The sequence below is a fragment of the Petaurus breviceps genome, unplaced genomic scaffold (assembly GCF_028583685.1).
Source record: "Petaurus breviceps papuanus isolate PSGF00001 unplaced genomic scaffold, PetGlider_PUasm1.0 90825, whole genome shotgun sequence".
In the NCBI taxonomy this organism is placed as follows: Eukaryota; Metazoa; Chordata; class Mammalia; order Diprotodontia; family Petauridae; genus Petaurus; species Petaurus breviceps.
In genome coordinates, this window is record NW_027187353.1 from 2,294,891 (window position 1) to 2,308,395 (window position 13,505).

The window sequence follows — 13,505 nt, forward strand, 5'->3', positions numbered from 1 at the left end:
GGGTGGTGGGGGGAGGTTCGGGGGGGTGGGGGTGTGTTGGGGTGTTGTTGTTGTTTTGGGGTGGTGGTGGTGTGTTTGTGTGGGGGGGGGGGGGTGCCCAGGTAAGGTGCCCTAGGTCAGGGCTTTTTTTTTTTTTTTAACACAGGCAACTATATAGCAAAGTGAAAAAAAAGGTTGGGTCTGACATCAGGAAGACTTGAATTCAAATCCAGCTTCAGACTTACCAGTTGTGTAACCCTGAGGGAGTGATTAAACTTTTGACTGCCTCAGTTTCCTCAATTTTAAAACAGGGGTAATAACAGAACCTACCTGCCAGGGTTTTTGTGAAGATCAAATGAGATATCTATAAAATGCGAAGTACAATGCCTTCCATGTATCAGGATCTTAATAAATATTTGTTCTTTCCTTACCCTAGAGCCCAGGGCAGCTAAGTAACACAGTGCATAGAGTGCTGTCCCTGGAGTCCAGAGAACCTGAGTTCAAGTCCAGCCTCACATACTTACTAGCTATGTGACCCTGGGCAAGTCTTTTAACCCTGCTTGCCTCAGTTTCTTCATCTGTAAAATTAGCTAGAGAAGAAAACAGCAAACCACTCCAGGATCTCTGCTAAGAAAAACAGAAATGGGGCCACAGAGAGTCAGGCACAACTGGAAATGATTGAATATAACCTGGAGTCCGTGAACTTGTTTTGTAAAATCTACTTTGGTAGCCATTTCAGTATAATCGGCTTCCTTTGTTATCCTATGCACTTCATGCATTTACAGACATTATTCTGAGATGGACTCCCTAGTTTTCAAGATTGCCAAAAGGCACCATGACCCAGAAAAGGTTGGGAGCCCCTGCCTAGTGTCATCAGGGATGTGACCCTGGTCTGCAGGGATGCTGAGCTGGGCATGCCAGATATTCAGAGAAGTTGAGGTCGTTTGCCCCACCTTACAAAACACAACTAATACTTGCACCCCCAGCCCATTGTTCTGTCCGCTTCCAGTCTGGGATCATTCTCTGTCTGGACCATGCACAGCCATGGACAGCATGGGGGAGTTGGGCTCGTCACTGGGTCCCTGCAATCAGGAGGTGAATCGATAGGGTCCTACCCCAATTCCGTGACTAAAAATTTGCTGCTGACCTCAGACCAAGTTCCTCTGCCTTTGGGAGAGTCAGTTTCCTCCCCTGTCAGAGGAGGGGGTTGGACACGGTGAGCAAAGTAACATGAAAAGAGCACAGATTTGGTCCCAGAGCACTCTCTCCTTGGTCACCTGGACGTCCTTGGGCGAGTTCTTAGTCTCTATGGGCCTCAGTCTCCTCGTGTGAAAATTGAGGGGGCTGCACTCTATGACCTCCCAGGGAAAGTCCCTTCCGGCTTTACATCTCAGGTCCCTGGGGGTCCTCTGCTCGTTCTCAGGTCGTTTTCTGGAAAGAAATACCTATAAATGTGTTTCCCTGGGCAATCTGATACTGGGGGGGGGGAGGGGGGGAGGGATCTATAGGAGTCTTGTCCTTCTCCCTCCCTTTCCTAACTCTCCTCTCTCTGCGTCATGGCCTCTCCTGAAATATTCATTCCACCCCTATCAATGTTTCACCTGCCTTCTATCCCTGTCACCCCTGCCATTGACTTCAATCACTGGGGTCGGTCTTGGATCATGAAAAATAGATGTGTTTACCAGCCCCCACCCCACCCCCACTGCCTTCCTGGGTTCAGAACTAAATAGGAAATTTTCCTGTTCAAATGTAACCTTCTCCCCAACCCCTTGGCTCCTCCCCCACCTTCACCTTCCCTGCACAGAGTAGCTTCTGTTCAGGCCCGGCCTTTCTAAGCCTATCACCATGATTTTATTTTATAATTATTATTGATGACTGTCACAACCTTGGGGGGAAACCCTTTGTGATGAGTGTGTGGCTTTTCAAAGCACTTTCACAAATATTCTCAAGCAGTAACTTTGAGAGGGAGGGAAGCTACTAGTGTCCCAGTTTTCTAGATGGGGAACCCCAGAATCTCAGAGCTGGGAGGGGCCTTAGAGACCATAGAATCAAGCCTGTAACTTCCCTCCAGCATGCGCAACAGACAGGCGGCCACTTTCCACTTTGAGAATTCCAAGGACAGGGAGATCATTACCTTACAAAGCTGCCCATTCTTCTTGGGAATACCGCCTACTGTTAGAATGCTTTTCCTTCTATGGAGAGGAAATCAGTCCCTCTCCCCCTTTCTTCTAGTTCCTAGTTCTGGCCTCTGGGATCAATCAGGATGAAGGTGATTTCTCTGCCCCATGCCAGCCCTTAGATACTTGGAAAACAGTAATCCCATTCCCCACCTCTCCACCCCAAGGTTCTTCTTCTCTAGCTTGGGACCCAGGAAGGGAGAAGTCGAGGTTAGGCCCATCTCAGACCTGGGATGGGGAGATGAGCAGGCCATATATACCTGCTGGTGAGAATGTATCCTTCCCATTTCTCAATTTGTTTTGATCCTCCTTAATTTCCTGTAGTTTTTCCTTGATCATGGATCATCCTTGATCACTTACCAGTTAGGGTATAAATAATGTGCCCAAGGTCACTCAGGTAAAATCAGTTAGTTATTATCTTCCTGGGCAGGAGTCCCCTTGGGGCAGCCTGGGAGTGGATAGAGTAAGGGGATGTACTCAGTTGGTATTTTCTTTGGGGAAGATAGCAGAGGCCTGAAGTTCAGACATTCTGTTCAGGAGACTGGACTCCTGAGGATTTCCACTGAATAACTCTGGCTGGGGATGTGGGGAATCTCTCTCACCCTCCCCTCTGCTCAGAGGCCTACAAGGCCAAAGGGGAAAGACTTCCTTGTTTCAAGGTTAGACACAGAGAGGGAAAGGGACCTTAATCCAACCCTTCATTTTACAGAGGAGGAGACTGGGTCATAAGGGAAGGAAATGATAGAGACAGAGTCAGGACCAGAGCCTGAAATCCCTTGCTTCTTTGTGCAATATTCCACCCACCATGCTACACTCTCTTGTTTCCATTCAGTTTAATTTAATGCAGTTCAGCCTATTTTTTTTTTTTTTTCATTTTTGAGCAATCGGGGTTAAGTAACTTGCTCAAGGTTACACGGCCAATTATTTCTGGGTGTGGTGCTGAGTGTCTGAGCCCGGGGATTCGATCTCCAGGTCGTCCCAACACTGGAGCCGGTACTCTTACTCGCTGAGCCACTTGGCCGCCCCTAAGCAATTGGGGTTAAGTAACTTGCTCAAGGTTACACGGCCAGGTGTTTCTGGGTAGGTGCTAAGTGTCTGAGCCCGGGATTCGATCTCCAGGTCTTCTCAACACTGGAGCCGGTGCTCTTACTTGCTGTGCTACCTGGCCGCCCCGGTTCAGCCTATTTATTAAGGTCTTTCCACGTACTGTGCTAGACATTGGAGATACAGAAGTGAAAAATGTCCCCACCCTTAAAGAGATTGCATGCACCACGCACAAGAAGTCGGGATCCATGGGTATGGACTACAGTACAGAATGTCAGTCTGTTTTTAGTGTATTAATCAGTTTTGCTGAATCGTTGTTCTCTTCTTTCTTTTTTCTTACAAGAAATAACAAAAAGATCCTCTCTGGTTTTCATTCCTGACTCTCACAGGACTTTCTCCCCCATGCCATAGCAATCTTCTCACCCTGGAAGTTCATTCTGTCCCTGTGGTCCCTTCGGTTGGTCAGTTTCTCTAAGAACCTCCATAGTAAGGATAGTGCTCAAGCCATACATGTCTTTGTTCCTCTCCAGACTCCTGGGGAAATTTAGGTGATATAGAAACAAACTATTTTAATACAAATCTAATTTTTAAATGAAAAACTATAACTCATTCAAGACATTCTGTGAGTCAGCATCTACTTATAACTATAGTTCACGAGCCCCCACCAGTGTGCTTAATTTTACAAGCAAGACAGAAAACACATTAGTTCAAAGTAAAAGTAATTTAATAAAACATTACAGCAAATAAATTCAAAAGAAAAGGTTTCCATGCATTCAAAAGCCCCTCATAAGTTATTCTACCATAAGCAGGGAAAGATACACATGTAAAGAACATGTATGCCAGGGAAACATACATAAAAGATACATATATAGGAAACATGTGCATCAAGGGAATATACATGAAGGAACCCATGTATGAACAGGTATGCCAGGAAACTGGTGACCAGGGCATATGCACAGAGGGCACCCATTTTATATATACATAGATATAGATAGACATAGATATGCAGAAGAACTCAAACTCCTCATTATGCAGAACGACGAATCTTCTCTAGAAGTATGACGTTGCTGCTAGACATGTTGTCTCTGTGCTAGGCGTCATACTTCTGCTTCCTATCCCATCATCTCTGCTTTGCACCTCCAGTCGTCCTATGGTTACCAAATCACCCTTCAACTACATAGTCTATTTGGTGTCAGCTTCCTGTTTCACCGACTATCATCTGCTGGGATGCAATGGTTTAAAAGCCTCTCTGTGACAGGGAGGGCTACAGTTCTTTTAATGCATATTCAAGAGTTATAAGCCCCACTCATCCACACCCAGAGAGACAGTGGCCAGTAAAAGCAAGTAAAATTCCTGGGATGAGATTGTTCTTGTAAATACCTATGTCTGGTACTGATTCAAAGCCCATATCTCAGACATAAGGTATATGATTTAGGGTTAGAAAATTCCTTATAACTTCTCTTATATCCCTGATTGGAAAAGTGTCCCCAAAAAACTAATTTGAGAATAATGAGGGGAAAAAAAGCCACAGGAGTTGTGTGGAGGCTGAGTGTAGAGGGTTTCCAAAGTCCCCTCTGGTATGCAGATAAAGTTGGGACAAGAGAACTTAGGTGAAAAAGTCAAAGCTGTCTCCCTCTGCTGGAACCACATTCCTGCCTTCATTACACACATCTGATAGTAGTGAAATCTGGTCTCTTTAGATACAATCTAAAGATGAGTCATATATATGTATAACTATGCTACATGTAAAATATGGTGAGTGAATTGAAGAAGTTGAACAAGGGGGTGGGGTGAGAAATTTGGAGATAAAGGGAGGGAGAGGTCACTTTTAGGTCAGGTCAGAGAGTCCTTCAAGAAGGGGCTTTGAAGTCAGGAAATACTTTCAACAAGGAGCAATGTAGGAGTACACTAAAGCCCAGGGAATAGTATAAAAAGATGAAGGTGGAAAGCTGGAGACTGCTTTATAGAAACAGGGAATGAACTCAAGGACTCATTACTGGCTCCTGGGTTTATAGATTCATTCAGTTTGTTAAATTCAATACAGCAAACATTCTCTGAGTGGCCCATTTGTGTAGAACACAGTGCAAGCTATAGCTGAAGATTTCAAGCTTAGAAATGACATAGACAGCAGACACTCTAGTTGGAGAATGTCCTGGGGCCCTCAGAATGTGCTGGTCCCTCTCTCTGATCCTGACTACTTCCCAGCCATCCCACAAACCTGAGTGGCCCTAGCCCCATGACCCTCTGGAAGGTGGAATGACAAGAGAATTAATGTCAGAGGTTACTCATCTGTATGGGACCTCCAGTGACTGATGGAAGACTCCAGTGCAAGATGTCTCCTCGGGAGTAGTCATGATGTTGGGTGACATCATTTATGTGGTTTATTGGATTAGTGAGTAACCTGGGGGTCCCAAATATACAATGATGTGGGGACTTTTCCTAAGTTAGTCCTCCACAACCTCAGCTCTGCCATTTACTACCTTCCACGTAACCACACTTTAGTTTCTCCAACTCTAAGATGGGAGTTGGAATGACTAGCCCCTGAGGTCCCTTCCAGCTCCATAGCTGCCATCCTTGGATACTGGAATTTAAACCTGCTTTCATGTCTTCTAATAGCACCTCCCCTTCTCCCCATGACCTTCCACTATTAGGCATCATATTTTTTTCCAGGTGGATCACCCAAATCTGCCTATTACTGGTTCTTCCATGGCTTTCTACTGACATTGGAGTCTGAAATCCCTACAATCACCTTTTCTGAAATCTAAAGTGTTCTACAAAGCAGCATAAGATTGTTGGTTGTGGAAGGTGGGGGTGGGTGGAGATTTCCTAGTTCAGTTCTCCTAGAGACAGCTCATAGATGCCAGCCTCTCCATAGCTGCCCCCAGTGCTGGTGCTAAAGCTGGGTATAATGAGAAGAGACTCAGAGAAAGCAGTAGTTAGCTTTTATTTCAAAGAACAAGTATCCTGAAGCCATGGAGCTAGCAGGAGCTGGGCACGGAGGACTCAGAGTCCTTCTTGTGGTAAGGAATTTAATGCTATATGGATGTTTTATTCTTCTCCGCTGTCAGGGCTTCTGCTCACATGACACAAAATTACCTTTGCCCACCTCACTTCTGTTTGTGTTTATTCTGGCTTCTCTCTTGAATTTTTAAAAAATTTAGCTCAAGAACATTTCGTGTTTTCTAACAAGTTATAGTCTGAAAGCACTGTCTTATTTTCTGTAACAGGAAGGCCAGCTTTCACAGCAAGCTCTAATTGGGGAATGCCTCAGGCAGGGATGCAAGCAGAGGACATCCCCTGCAGGCCATCACAGGGATTCCCTCAGGGTCTACCCATCTCTTCAGTCTTTGGATGAAGTAATGGTAGTTTGGTGGCAGTTCCTAGAATACCCCCCCCAAAGGGCAGAAACTTAGGAAGCTATATAAATACAAGCTTCTATTATTATAATTCCATGGGTTTCTGACATATAGTAGGTATTTAATCAATGTTTGTTGATTGATTGGCCCACAGAAATTACTTGCCTTATTTATCTCTTTGGATGTGGTATTTACACAAAAGATACTCCTAAAGGAGGAGAGAAAGGCAAGGGCTGATTGATTAGTCTTCCCAGGGTGTCAGGAGGTGGCACCTTTCTGATCACCTGGTACTTTGAGACACAGCTGTTACTCCTGTACCAGTGTTCTTTCTGGTGGCATCCTTGAGTGTTTCCAATGCATGGAGCCCTAGGGAGCTATTTAAGGCTCTTTCTGGGACTGAGCAAAACTTGCTTGGGAAGTTATCTCACCATCCCGGCCTTCTAAGATGAGTGGGTTGGATTAGCTCGCCCCTGAGGTGCCTTCCAGCCCCAGAGCTACCATCCTGGGTTATTAAGAAGCTGTCCTGCTTTCAGGTTTCCCAATAGTACAGCCCTCCCTACCTCACCCCCATTGACCCACCCTACCCCCTAAAACATATCAGCTTTTTTTTTTTCTGAATGAATCATCTCAACTTGTCTCCTACCAGTTCCTTCCTGGCCAATCTAACCATGTTCAAGTCTGAAATCCCTGCAAGTAACTTCTTTGCCCCTCTTTTGGGTGGCTTGTCCCCTGTGGGACTTGTGGATGGAACCTGGGAGTACGCTGGTACCCAGAACTATCCTCTCTCTAGCTCTCTCTGTGCATGGGGCCTGTTTGTGATTGGCTGAGCTGCTGGGGATGCCAGAATGCAGAACCCCACTCGAGAGCAGACAAATGACACTGCCTAGGCTCTGTCTGTCCTGTGTAGATGCTGCCAATAGTCATGAAGGGTATTGCTAAAGAAACGTCCCCTGTCCGCTGAGCTTGTCCAGTTTCTATGTGTTTGGCTCTGTTGCTAACCAATATAAACATGATTTCTGCTCTAGGTGGGCCTGAGGGGGAAGATCTCCATCCTTGATTAGACACAGGCCTTCAGACTGCAGGAAAGAATGAGGAGACACAATCTCAGCCTGCTGGAGGGTGTCGTTCCTCCCCCCCCCTCCTTGTACCATAGCAGTTTCCTGCTTGCAAGTAGCCCCCTGCTTAGGGAAAAACCTTTCATCTGATCAGGGGCTTGACTCTAACAAATGAGAGCATATGGGGTTCTCCAGGAGGCTGACTACTCAAGGACATTTTCCCCTTGCCCTGGGTAAGCAACCCCTATCCCCCTTTCCTATTACGAGTTCAGCTCCCTCTGAAAAAGTCAATGGATTTTTTTTTCTATTTGCTACTCTTTCCTATAATTGTTTGGGGTCATCAGCCCCAGGAGCCCCAACTACAGCCTAAAGTCATTTTCATTTGTGATTTGAAAGCTACCATACCATAGGGAAATCTCCAGAGCAGTAGACTCACCCCCAACCCTTTCATTCCTCTGGGTGGTTTTTCACTTCTCCTGTAAGTGGCATTCTAGCTGGTGCAGTGTAGCAGTCAAAGTAGTGGATTCAAATCCTAACTCTGTTATTTGTTACTTGTATGACCTTGGATGGGTCCTTTGAGCCTGGTTTTGCTTGACTGCAAAATCAGGAGGTTGGCCTTGATGATTAGAGAGGTCATGGAAAGAGCCCTGAGTGTGGAGTCAGAAGACCGCAGATGAGTTCCCAGCTCTCCCTCTTACTACCAATGGGAACTTAACTTCTCTGGATCTGATCTAAAAAATAATGTTTTGGACTGGATGGACTGGTTGGACTAGATGACCCTCAAGGTCTTTTCCAGCTCTAAAACCATGATTTTGGAATCTCTAAGGGTCTTTCTCCCTACCATAACTTTCTGTTGATTGCTCCCCTTCCTACCCATGCAGAATCACATGCTGCTTTCTTGAAACCTAGGAATGAATCTATCATAAATGAACTGCTTCCATTTCCCTCTTTCTCTTGTTATTGAACACTGGACTTAACCTCAAGGTATGGGTTTGAATCTAAGTCTTTCCACATACTATTTGTAGGACCTTTGGTAAGTGCCCAGTAAACTTGGTAGGAAAGAAAGAGCATTGTTCTGGGAGTCCATAGGCCTAGCTTTGCCACTGTTGTGATAGTGTGACCTTTTGCAAGTCAATCTGTGCCTCATTTTCTACATTTCTTTGGGATGAACTAAATGGCAGCACCGTACAATGGATTTCAAGCCAAAGGACATGGGGCTCTGCCACTTATTAGCTGTGTGACCTTGGGAAAACCTTTTAATTTCCTTGTACCTCAGTTTCCTTATCTCTAAAATGAGGTGGTTAGACTAGATCAACTTTGAGATTCCCTGGACCTAGAACATTCTTTCTCCTAACTTCCATTCTTGGAATCTCTTCAATAATAATAGCTCATCTTTATAAGGCACTTTAAAGTTTGCAAAGAATCTTATAAGACTTACTCATTTTATCCTTTATCCTTAGCCTGTTAGTCAAATACCTTTAGCCCCATTTTGCAGAGGAAATGGAATCCCTGCTGGGGCTGGTGGTTCTCTTGAGCTCTGGAATTCCAAACTAGGGTGGTCTAAGCTGATTGTGTGTTTGAACTAAATGCATTATCAACGTGGTGAGCCCTTTAGATGGAGAGGAGAAAAAGATGGGAACATTTTTAATAATATTTTATTTTTCCCAATTACTTATAAAGATAATTTTAAACATTCATTTTTTAATTGAATTCTAAAACGTTTTCCCTTAGTTCCCCCCCAAAGATAGTAAGCAATTTGATAAAGGTTATATATGTGCAATCATGTAAAACATATTTCCATATTAGTCATGTTGTAAAAGAAGAAACAGGGCAAAAGAAAAAAAAAAGTAAAAAGAGAAAGATAGTATGCTTCAATCTGCATTCAGATTCCATCAGTTCTTCCTCTGGAGGTGCGGCACATTTTTCATCATGAGTTCTTTGGAATTGTCTTGGATCACTGTATTGATGAAAATAGCTAAATTGTTCCAGTTGATAATCGTTACAATGTTGCTGTTACACGGTTCCACTCACTTCACTTTGCATCAGTTCCTATGAGTCTTTAAAGGACAGGATCATTAACCCTCAGTCAAAGCCTTAGGGCACCAGGTCCTCTTCTGGTGACTGGCTCAGGGTGGCAGGACTTTTAACCATCTCCTAAACTTCCCTGACCACTAGGATTTCACTCAAGGCAAGGAACCTCTTAGGTTTTCCTGGGCCCCTGAGCTGGTTTGGATCCTTGGCTTCAGACACTTGTGGCAGTCAATTCCCAATAACTTCTCCCTCTAGCTATTGTCACCATACCCTGGAGCCCAGGTCCAGTCCTCTCTTTCCCCTTCCCTATCTAACCTCTGTCTCTGTTCACTCCAGATCACAAAAGTACATTTTTGTTTCCTGAGATTATTTACAAAAGAAAATAAAAAAACATACAAATTCAAAAATAACACAGCAGTGTAAGGTTCAAGCAGAAGAAATCCAGTCAGACCCAGACTGAATGGCACCTGAGCTTCCTAACCTAATCTTTAGTCCAGATTCTCTAGGCCTTACTTGACCTGATCCATCTGGAATCCCCTCTAGGCCAGGGTCCTGACCTTCCTTGATCCCTTTGGCAGTCTGATGAAACCTATAAACCTCTTCTTAGAATAACATTTCTTGCTTATGCTCAAAATTATAAGACATGCTAAATTTCAGTTAGAGATTAATGAAAATAAAGATGTAATTTCCCCCCACCCAACTTCAGTCTCTAAAGACTCCCTCAGGAATCAATGGACGCCAGGTTTTAAGAGCCTCTGCACTAGGCTGTGGCTTCTAGTACCCTCTAAGAACAACTTCCTCCTTCCCCAGAACCATCCCAAGTCTGATTTTTGAAAGTGGTCAAACTGGGTTCCTTGGATACAACTGGAGGATTCATTCTACCCACACAGATTCACTTTTTTTCCATCAGAAAGCCTCTTAAGAATGTGGTGAACTTTTGGCAGTCAGCTCATTTTAGGTAGCTAATTAATTTTCCTTTTTTTTTTCAGTCAAAAGTCAAGGAAGCTGTGTTCCTACTATTTGAAAATCCTAATTCACTCAAGTTACCCCAACATTCACAACACTCTGGCATCATGTGTAGGATACTGGACTTGGAGGCAAGGATCTGGGATGGGAATCCTGCCTCAGATACTTTTGAACGGTGTGACCATAGACAAATGGTTTAATGTCTCTGAGACTCAGTTTCCTTAGCTGTAAAATGGGTGTAATAATATTTATATCACCTACATCACAGAGTTGTTATAGGGAAAGTGTTTTGAAAGTCTTAAAACATTGTGTAGATGTGAGTTGTTATTAACCTTTCCTTTTGTTCTTTATTTACAGTCTTATATTCATTAGTAGTATTGGGACAGCTAGCTGGTGCAGTGGATAGGGCACTGGCCCTGAAAGCAGGAGGAGCTGAGTTCTAGTCTGGTATCAAGAACTAGCTATGTGACCTTGGGCAAGTCACTTAACCCTGATTGCTCCCCCCCCCCCAATTTTTTAATCCTAGGTAATACTTTAAAAGTGCTTTCAGCTTCGCGATGTCTTTTATGTGTGTTGTCTCAGTTTATCCTTACCACAACCTTGAGAGATAAGGGTTATTATTATCCTTATTTTACAGATGAGGAAACTGAGGCAAAGAAAGGCTAAGTGATTTGCCCAAGGCCACAGAACTTTTAAGCATCTACAGCTGGATTTGAACTCGGGTTTCCCTGAGTCCAGGCCCAGCACTGCAGCACCTACCGTGTTTCCCCAATAATAAGACCTATCCCGAAAATAAGCCCTCCCCTTACTGTGTAAGATTCCTTCTAAAATAAGCCCTCCCCCGAAAATAAGCCCTATTGAGATTGCTACTGTAGTGAAGGTGATCCCCTGCGCTACACGCTACATTACGGTACCCTCTGTATGCACCGTCCCCCCGCCTCCTCCGTGAAACGCACGCCGCGCTCCGAGCTGCATCCAATCAGAGCTGCAGCAGTGAGCGCGTCATCCTGTTCTTCCCCAGTGATTTGCTTATTGAATAAAGGTACATTTTTTTGTTCATATTTACCTGTTTATTAAAATTGCTGTCAATGTTCATTAAAATAAGCCCTCCCTGAAAATAAGCCCTCTGGTGTTTTTCTGTCCAAAAAAAAATAATAAGACAGTGTCTTATTATCGGAGAAACACGGTAGCTGTCTAGGTGCTTTTTGACCTTAATCTTGTCCCAAGTGAGTTAAGGGAAGAAGAATCTGCTGACTTGCTGACTGGGAAACAAGGGTGGCTGACTGGGGCTCTACAGGGGTGGGGTGATGGCACCATCCAGGGGCAGTGGTTTGGGGGTCTGGTGCCAGAAGTTGCCCCCTAGGGGAAATTCCTATGTCTTCCCAGGGTCCAGTCTTGTCCTTGCTTACTCAAAGCAATAACTGTCACCTTGAAACACCCTCCTCCCCATGGTTGTAACAAACATGGGAGTCAGCAGACTAGACCAGGCGGAAGGCAGTAGAGAGGTACTGAAAACTGTGGAGGAATGGAAACTGGATGGGTATGGAGCTGGAAGGGGGAAGCTGGGCGGTGTAGTGGGCAGAGCACTGAGCCTGAAGTTAGGAAACCCTGGGTAAAAATCCCACCACAGACACTTATTAGATAAGCTCTTAGAGTCTTGGTGCCTCAGTTTCCTTGTCTGTAAGATGAAAGGCATCAGATTCAATGACTTCTTTTTGTCTCTAACTCTGTGACCCCACATAGGTTCAGATGAGGCTTTGCTACTTACAATGAGCAAGGATTTATTAGGCACCTGGAATTATATACCAGGAACTGTTCATCATAAGGTGTCCAAGGTGGAGCTAGGAAGATGAGTCACATTCCTGCCCCCATTACTGACGAACCATGAGACACTAGGCAAGGCCTCGATGGTCCTCAGTTTCCTTACCTGTAAAATATGGGCTCTGAGTCCCCTGCAGCTCTAAACGTCTGACCCTGTGATTATAATGTATGTGATGCACAACAGGGTCTGGGAGGAAATTAGGGGCTTCGTTTGGAAATGGCCTGTAGGGCCAGAGGCATTAGAAGGACTCAGAGCCCGCTGCAAGAACCTCTCCCCAACACCTCCTCCCCACAGGGTTAAGAGCAATCTATTACTGTTTCCTTGTCCTTCTGTCACCGATCTAATGGACGTCGATAATAGTTGAATAAGAATTGATGGGGAGATAGATTTAATTAACCCCGTGTCAGCAGCTGCCTGGGTTGGGATCCTCTCCCGAGCTTTGTTGGGGAGCCCGAGGCCAGCAGAGTAATTCTTTCCATCAGTGGCACTTCCCAAGGAAGGTGCCAGTTTCTACTAACCCAGCTGGGCCCCTGCCTTTCTCCACTTGCCTTCACAGGACCTGAGCGCTTACCTAATCAGTGACAATCAAGGAGAGAAGGGCTCAGGAACCTACAATTGCTCCCTGTTGCCTGGCAATCCAGGCCCTCCACAGTCCAGTGCCTACCTGCCTATCTTATTTGAACCAAGATTAAAAGCTGGAAGGACTTCAGAACTCATCTGGTTTGGGTCCTTCCCTTCACTTTCCAGATGAGGAAACTGAGGCCTAGAGAGGTTGAGTAATGTGTCTGACTTTTCCTGACCCCAATTGGGGTTTTCTTGGCAGAGATACTGGAGTGGTTTTGCCATTGCCTTCTCCAGCTCAATTTACAGATGAGGAAACTGAGACAAACAGGGTGAAGTGACTTGCCCAGGGTCACACAGCTAATAAATGTCTGAGGTCAGATTTGAACTCAGGAAGATGAGGTCTGGCACTCCATGCACTATGGTTCTACCTAGCTATCTAAGGTCAAACAGGTAATAATTGAGATTTGACCTCAAGTCCTCTGACCACAAATCCAGCTTTCCACTGGGTCAC